General features: G+C 46.0%; 1 long non-coding RNA gene across 1 annotated transcript; it reads left to right on the top strand.

Annotated features, from left to right (window-relative positions):
* Positions 1-3,327: 3,327 nt before the first annotated feature.
* Positions 3,328-6,240, top strand: LOC148537965 (uncharacterized). The gene is made up of 3 exons (XR_015872458.1): positions 3,328-3,597; positions 4,176-4,395; positions 5,946-6,240. It is a non-coding gene; the product is annotated as an uncharacterized LOC148537965 (long non-coding RNA).
* Positions 6,241-8,652: the final 2,412 nt, after the last annotated feature.

The raw sequence follows: 8,652 nt of genomic DNA, 5'->3' as shown, positions 1-8,652 counted from the left end.
GCCAATGATGATCTTCACTTAAAATCTGAATTTATCCCCCGGTTCGGTAGGGCGCGTCAGTCGACGTGAGGAAGGACGGTACTCACCTCGTCTCCTTCCCCCTAGGTCATCGTGTCCGTGTTCTATTTGGAAGTTCCAGGACCGTCTGCTCAACACACGGCCTGAAGGTGAGAGGGTGCGACGCAAGGTAAGGAACAGACGTACACCTGCACGGCAGCAGGCACTGCACCGCACCCACCCCTCACATTTTGGCGTAGTCGGCAGGATCACGGACACGATGTGGACCACCGGCAAGAGGACCCCCGTACGGACAGCTCCGGAGTGGAACCATCCCCGGGCGTATGAGGACAAGAGTGGCTGGATTACGGTGTTGGGAGAAGACATCATGAAGATGGTGCAGCGGTCGGTACAGCGCGGTAAGGAAGAGCACCGGGAGAAGGGGCGCAAGAAATCCGCTGTGACCCCCTGCAAGACGTGTCAGCGGCTGGGACATGATGCCAGTGAATGTCCCTGATGTGAATTTAGGGCGACAGAAGAGGAAGAAATGTCCCCGTTGGAGATCACACAGATGTCCCAGCAAGCGGTCCAGAGATGTGGTCAGAAGAACTCTTTGAAGAAGAGACTCTGGTGTATGCTCTGCGGAACCTACGGGCATGAGCATAATAGCTGTCCACGTGATGAAGAGTGGCACCAGGAGGACGAAGAATTCCGGTGTGAAGGATGTGGAGATCCAGAGCATGAGCTTCAAGATTGTCCGTGGGACAAAGACCGGATGATCTTGGATGGCCGAGCCCAGAAGTGGATAGAAGAAGCCAGGGAAGTGGAGCAGAAGGGCCTGCTGGAAGTACGTTCGCAGGTGCCCATTGTTCCTGAGCAGGAGCCGAAGGGCATAGACCCCTTTGTGATGAAGATGGCAACAGCACCCCCGTGCTGGAAGTGTCGGCGGCAGGGACACTTGGCCCATGAGTGTCCCTGGGAAGATGCAGTGGCACTGTTATGCCCCGAAGAGGTCCCAGTGAAGAAGAATCCTTGCCCGCAGAGGACGGATGTGGATGACTGGGAGGTGAAGATACCGCGCTATAAGGAAGAGCGTGAAGACCCAGTGGCAAAGAAGTCTAGGATCTCCCCATGCTGGAAGAGTCTGCGACCTGGATACCCGGAGATGTCAGCGGAAGAGATGGAGTACGCTGAAGAAGGAAAATGTCGCCTGCTGCAGGAGTCTGTGGAGAAGAGTCCAGATTCTTGTAAAATGTCGGCAGAGACCCGGGAAGAAGAGGATGCCCCGGAGGAATCGACTATTGGGTGGTGGTTAGTGCCACACCCTGAATGCAGTGAAGATGCCCCAGACAAGTTGGAAGAAGAGTGGGTGGCTGCATCACCCTTAGAAGATAATTCCCCATGGTGGCCCATCGTGAGTGGCACTTCCGAGTTGCCACTCCCACAGAGGATCCGCAGAGTGAAGTCAGGAGGTACGAAGATGGAGAGCCCGGAGCCAGTGGAGAAGGAATGTGGGGTCATGGTCGGTCCTGGCTGGGCCCTTGAACAGATCCTCACTGGAGGGACCATAGAATACCCTGACACGCGGACGATAGAGATGGAAGAAGACTTTGTAGGGACTACAAAGGAAAAAGGGGGGGGGAAACGTGGAAGGCTGTGCTGGGATCAAGTGTTTGATCCCAGCATCACCAGAGGTGCAGGGGCAGGCAGAGGGGATGTGTCCTCTGCGGGACACATCCGTTGCCAGCGCTGGGACAGTAATGTCCCTAGCGTCGGTGCAGACACCGCGGGCACCTGGTGAAGGGACCACCTGGTCCCTTTCACCAGTGCCGGCGGTACTTTGGCGCCGGGAGAAGCTTGGCTCCGGGCACAAGCTCAGCGGAGCTTGGTGCCCTGCAGCCAAGAAGCGGCGGGTAGCCGGCGCTAGGACAGAGTACCTGCTCCCAGTGCCGGTCAAGCGTTGGGCGCGGTGTTCCTTGCGGCGGAGGTTTGGCTCGCGGGCCAGCAGCCAATCAGAGGTGGACGCGACGAGCCAATCGCGGCTCGCCATGTCATAGCCCCGCCCACTCATGCCGTCTTGTATTAGACGGCGCCGAGTGGGAAAAGTTAGTTTGGCGGCGGAGAGGGAGGAGAGAAGACCTCCCAAAGAGCAGAAGATTGGCGCGTCAACAGGGGCGGTGGCCGCTTAAGAGGCCAGAAGACGCTACTGTCAAGAAAGAAGACAGGTGGCGCCGGCTGGAAGAAGAGAAGAAGAGGCGGCGCCGCTGGCCAGGACGGGCCAGCGGCCGAAGAATGCGGCTGAGGACCGGAGAGGACTGCGGGGGAGGGAAGTGAAAGAGCGTCACGAAGTTCCCCCCCGCAGCCTCTTCCAACGCTGCAGGTAGGCCCTCCATGAGGCCCACCATATACTCCCCTCCCTAGACTGCCAGGGTTGTTGGGCACTAGGCCCGTGTTGCGTTGTCGGGCACTAGGCCCGTGGGTAATCAGTCGGGCACAAGGCCCAGGGCACAGTAGTGGGCATTAGGCCCTGTTAAAAGGATTGGCCCTTATTAAGGTGTGAGTGGCCTGGGTACTAGGCCCAGGTCACTAAATAATCAAGTAGGCGGGCAACTGCCCGAGCCACCAAAAATATAAGGTGGTCTGGGCATTAGACCCAGACCGCTAAGTGAGCCCCACAGGTAGGCAGGCAAATAGGCCTGATCTCCATAAAAGGTGGTCTGGGCATTAGGCCCAGGCCACTACCAGAGCCCACCGTTAGGCAGGCCCCTGGGCCTGAGCTGCAAAATAGAGACGGGACTCTGGGCAGTAGGCCCAAGTCCCTTGAGTACCCTGCAGTAGGCAGGCATAAGCCCTGAGCCGCTGGTAAGACCCTGGGCGTTAGGCCCAGGGCCCTGAGCCCATTAGGTAGCCCCGCATAGATGATCAGAGGTGTGAGCAGTGGTGGAGAGCTGTACGGCTCCCACCAATAAGGTAGAGTTTCCCCAGTCACTGGGAAGAGGAGCTGGCCAGCTCTGGATAGGTAGGTAGCAGACATTTAAAGAGACAGCACCGTGTTTTGCTCTTGTATACTTATAGTCTGTTATTGGTGTTCCGTGCAGGGCAAAAGTTTAGTTGTTGTTATATCTGTCGCACTACACACACCGTAGGTTGAGGGTGATGCCGTTTAGTATGTGTAGTTGCTTAACATAGGTTTAGGCCCTGCACGGCTGTGTTGTGTATCTCCTTACAGGGACCTGTAGGCGAGTGAGCGGACGAAGAGCAAGAGTGGACACGGTGAGAAATATCTGTGTGTACTGTCTCTCCCTGTTTGTTTGTCACTATCTATCTCCTTCCTTCTGGGCGGACGGTGAACCTTGCAACCCGGTGCAAGGACGGATCTTCACCTGGTGCATGAGTACCGATAGGTGAAAATTCAGGATCTGAGGCCAAAAGTGCCAATGATGATCTTCACTTAAAAACTGAATTTATCCCCCGGTTCGGTAGGGCGCGTTGGTCGACGTGAGGAAGGACGGTACTCACCTCATCTCCTTCCCCCTAGGTCATCGTGCCGGTGTTCTATTTGGAAGTTCCAGGACCGTCTGCTCAACACACGGCCTGGAGGTGAGAGGGTGCGACGCATGGTAAAGAACAGACGTACACCTGCACGGCAGCAGGCACTGCACCGCACCCACCCCTCACACTATCATAGGGGAAACAGGGGCCCCAGTGGAGATTACAGAGGGGAAAGCAGGGTGAAGAGGGGCTTATAAAGATGTAGGTTTAATGTAATTCAGTCTGCTAATTTTTTGTAGCCCTTTAATGTAAAAATAACAGATGTTGTTTCTTTCCAATATTTAGGAGCTTAGCCCTGTATTTTTGTTTGTATATTTCAATTGTACATTATATAGTCACCGCTAAAGACTCATGGCTAAACCAACTTTACATCATGCAACACTGATGCTAATTCTTTCTAGAAATGTGTGCATACCTAGTATTTTTACATACACATTAAATGTCAAGATTAGTTTGTTAACAACATGTATACAACAAAGAAGACATACAGTACATTCATCTATACTTAGCAAAACAACAATAAAAATGTGATGCCTGAACAAAAAATGTTTTATGTTGTCACAATGTTGTAATGAAACGTGCACCGCATATGATGTAAATGATGTTTTTTTCTTTTTCTTTTATAGAAGGGGCAGTCTCCTCATACAATCCTCTGGATACTCCTCTTCTGCATTCTTCCTTGGTCCTCACTGGGTTATGTTAATGGCGCAGAATCGTGTGGAGTCCTGGTTTGGCTGCAGCTGGCAAATGTTGTTGGCCAAGGCAACTGTTGTGCTATTGTATCCTACAGCTAGGAGAGCATGTTATCATTACATGCAATGCACCAATATGGGCCTTCATACTATGGTAATTTTTGTATCCAATGAGTGCATTCCAATGAGTTTTGTATGCCCATTTTTTAATGCAGGCCAACAGGCATAGGGGCTGGTGCATAGTAGACAGATACTATCCATACTTGGTCATATGCATTTAATCTAGGGGTGAGCGGGTTCGGGTTTTACTCGGATTTACTCGGTTCTTATCGCCACTTTACCGCAAATTCGGATTTATTATATTGGCTATCCAAAACACATGATAGGCGATAGCCAATAAAATGCTGTTTAAAGATCAGAGTAAAACCGAACCCGCTCACCCCTAAATTTTAATCACATTTACATTTGTGACTGAAGAGTTGTACCTGGGCTGTAATGATATAAGTATAATTGTTCCTTAGTTATATTAGATTTTAATACATATCAAATAAATATTAGCATATTTGCCCTATTATTAGACCCTATCTGCTATCAGGACACAAATAGCACGTCCTTTAACACCCATCAACTAGATATGAACAAATAAGCAAAAGTGTTAAAAGGAAAATTTGCTTTGTCCGTATTTGGCCACAAAATTTCATGTATGTCTGCTGAATTTGGCCTTAAGAGTTCCCAGTTTTACTATATTACAACAAAAGGCAAAATTAGAATGTATATATAGTAAAGCAATACAACTCCCTTAGCGCAGAAAATGAAGCAGCCTAAGGTGGAGACACATGGGTACCTTACACCATTGTAACAAATAAATATCTACAAAAAGTTTGTGTATTCTCCAAAATGGTACTAAATCTCAAGAATAATCACATAAACAGTAAAAAAGGAGAATACTTCTCTTATGAGGTGTTTCTCAAATGAGGTTTTCAAACGTAAGAGAAAATAATTGGCAAAATATTGCATAATATAGTCATAAATATGAACACATTTCTTTTCTCATTAGGCCCACACTTGGCCAACAGATAAAAACAACACAATATGCAGTATATAGCAAATATATAGTAACTGGCACATCCAGCTGATATTATAGGGTAACCATAGGCTTGCGTACCAGATTCACAATGTAATAGGTGTTGTGTGAGCTTATGCTCGAATCATATTAAGGACTGCAGGACTATCACTATCACTGAAGGATACCCTAAGACTTGTGACCAGAAACCTGGGATTGTTAGACACCGTCTGGTATAATCCGGATTACCAGCGTTGCACACACAATGCCTATTACATTGTGAATCTGGTACGCAAGCCTATGGTTATCCAATATTATTAGCTGGATTCGCCAGTTACTATATATTTGCTATATACTGTATATTGTGTTGTTTTTATCTGTTGGCCAAGTGTGGGCCTAATGAGAAAATAAATGTGTTCATATTTATTACCATATTACGCAATATTTTGCCTTTTATTTTCTTACATGTTTGAAAACCTCATTTGAGAAACACCTTATAAGAGAAGTATTATCCTTTTTTACTGTTTATGTGATTATTCTTGAGATTTAGCGCCATTTTGGAGGATACACAAACGTTTTGTAAAAGGCAAAATTAATCAACTGTCTTCATCCTAACTTGATTTTTATGCTTTGAATTCCAGAAAATTTGAATTTCTGAATACATAGTGGAATGGTATACCATGGAAAGTTGAAGCAAATTGAAGGAGAAAAATTGGATAGACAGTATTTTACACACCTGCGAAATGGCCCATTCTGCTTTCAAATTCAATTTACACTAACTGTCATTGCAGTTTTGCTAATTTCTACTTCTAACCTAAATATTTGGGCAATTAGATAATGCTGTCCAAAGAGTACATTTTGTAAAAAATAACCCCTGGGTACCACTTTTTGTTTACTAAATAAAATCTCAAACAAGCTGTTTCCATCATAAGAGGCTGTGTGCAAATGTTCTTTGGTATGAGGAAAAAATGAATTAATTTTCCAATACTATCTTTGAAGCAAGTGCATCCAATCGTGCAACTTACATTGTTTTCAAAGGTGATTTGTTTGAGTGAGGAATCATTTCATTCCAGGCCTAAACTTTACCCAACATGAAGCGATTCCCAGCCTGGAAGCCTTTGGAATAAAGTTGATGTGACATTGGTCACTTTGGCTACACTAGTAATAAGGTTTCTTTCCTGTGAACCACATTTGGGTCATTGTTATTAATTAGCCATGCTTCAAAAATGTATGAACAGAAATCCCTATTTGCTGCCAAAGAAAGTGCTCCTAACTGACTTGGAAAGGCAGCCTAGAGTGAAGTCTGAATAATTATCTGAAACATAAGTGATTCCTCAATGCTAGCTTTCCGCATACAACGGAGACAGACTCCTCACAAAATGCTGATTTGTGTCCAAAAAAAGAAGTCCGCAGCATGACTTTTTCGACTCATAAAAGCTAGACTGTATTTTATGGCACATAATTAAAGTACAATTTAATGTACTGATTACAGACTAACATAGATCAAGTGAATGCTTCCAGATCCTTATGTGAACAACAAGCTGTCATTGAAACCTTGTTCAGGGATAATCTTTTAGATTTAAGACACTTTCTCACAATATTTTTAAATATATGTTCTTTGTTCTAAAACAGAACTGCATAGTGGGAATACATAATAAAATCTTATTGCTTATGTATATTTTTACCCAATTGTACCAGATATAATGAACACTATTTAGGGCTACAGTGCAGGTGTGAAACGAAAGGAATAATATTCTTTAAATATTGCGGAATCATGTGTTACATTTTTAAATATATGAAACAAACATTTAATTTTGAACTGCATAACATGCTGATGTCCAGCACTTTTAGTTTTGCACAATGCCCATTTTAGTTTTTCTACATATATGTAGTCCCACATTTTACTTTTCATAACTAAATATATATAGCAGTTCAGGTGATTGCAATAAACATATTAGTTATTTAGTTGTAGAACAATGTTTTAGATCTAGTGTGATTCTTTCTCAAGCTATGTGGAGACACCACTTGCCAGGGGCAATGAGCCGCTGCTGCTGCAGATTGGCGATCCGACCAGTGGCGGGCAGCGGTGGTACCCTTTAAGAGAGGGGTTCTGGGGAATGTGACCACTGCACCCCCTTCCTCAATACATTACTTGGTACCTAGATATGTGGATGCGCATGCCTCTTGAGGTAAGGAGTATCTGGGTACTGTTTGTTGATTAGTCTGACACTGAACAGTGGTAAGCGGTTCAGTACCTGTGTAGTCCTCCCAGTCACTGATCCAGTGCTCCTGGGGCTTCCAATCCCCTCCCAGAAGCCACGGGCCATGCCGAGTAGGAAAAGTATGTTTCCCCTTCTGTATTTGTACCTGGAAGTGATGTGCAGTGAGGGCGGAAGTGCGGTTCCCTGTCCACACAGTTCACAAAAAAAAAAAAAAAAGTGTCCCCTCGCGGGCTCACTTCACTTGACACGCTTCGGGCTCGGTGGCTCGCTACGCTCACCACAAGATTATATTCCCCCTCTATGCCCACTTGGATGGTAGGGGATGATGTTGGACAGTAACTGATGATGTCTGGGTACAGAAACTGAAGGGGATCTAGCTGTAACTATGCCGATTACCCAGGAGGCCACAAATGCTGCTACCTTTCTTCCGGTGACTTCTGGGGGAGGGGCTATGACATCGTGGGAATACCAGATGGTGGGTACTAGGAGACCACACTGCAAAATGGCCAGCAGAAATATTGAGAACTACAGTACCTGTCACTGGGCCTTTTCAGTGTCACATACACCAATAGGTTCTGACAATAGGGAGAGTGTACCCTTTGAATGTGCTAGTGGGCCCCTAGGCTGCAATTTACTCAGTTTGTCCAAAAATCTGGATGTTGGTTATATAGGGCTTTGAAAATCACTAAGCCAATCTTCAAGATAGACTAAGATACTAGAATAAACTAAGCGAAAGAGCAGCGGCACAAACATATGGCAGTTTAAAGAATATAGCACATCTATTAACAATAATTGTAATTAAGTGCAGCTCAGTTAAGTTCACTTCTAACAAACATACAGAGGAGCCTGTTTGCACTGTATTGCAGGTGCTAGTTAGTATCTGACAAACAAACATACACAGTGACAAAGATGCCTGCAGCCTTTTACACGCTTCCCACCAACTCAATTTACTTACAACACTCTCTAATGGTGATTAGTATGTAGCATTGCAGCATGAATTACAGCCCACACCCTTTCCATACACTCTCCTGTGTTAAATGGCACCTGAAATCATGAGGAAGGGACTTGATGCAATCCAAAACATGCAAGATCCATTTTTAAGTTCCGAGATCCGAATTTTTGCTAG

Source organism: Taudactylus pleione, unplaced genomic scaffold (assembly GCF_031769625.1).
Source record: "Taudactylus pleione unplaced genomic scaffold, aTauple2 ptg000041l, whole genome shotgun sequence".
NCBI classification, from domain to species: Eukaryota; Metazoa; Chordata; class Amphibia; order Anura; family Myobatrachidae; genus Taudactylus; species Taudactylus pleione.
This window is presented reverse-complemented; position numbering and strand designations above follow the sequence as displayed.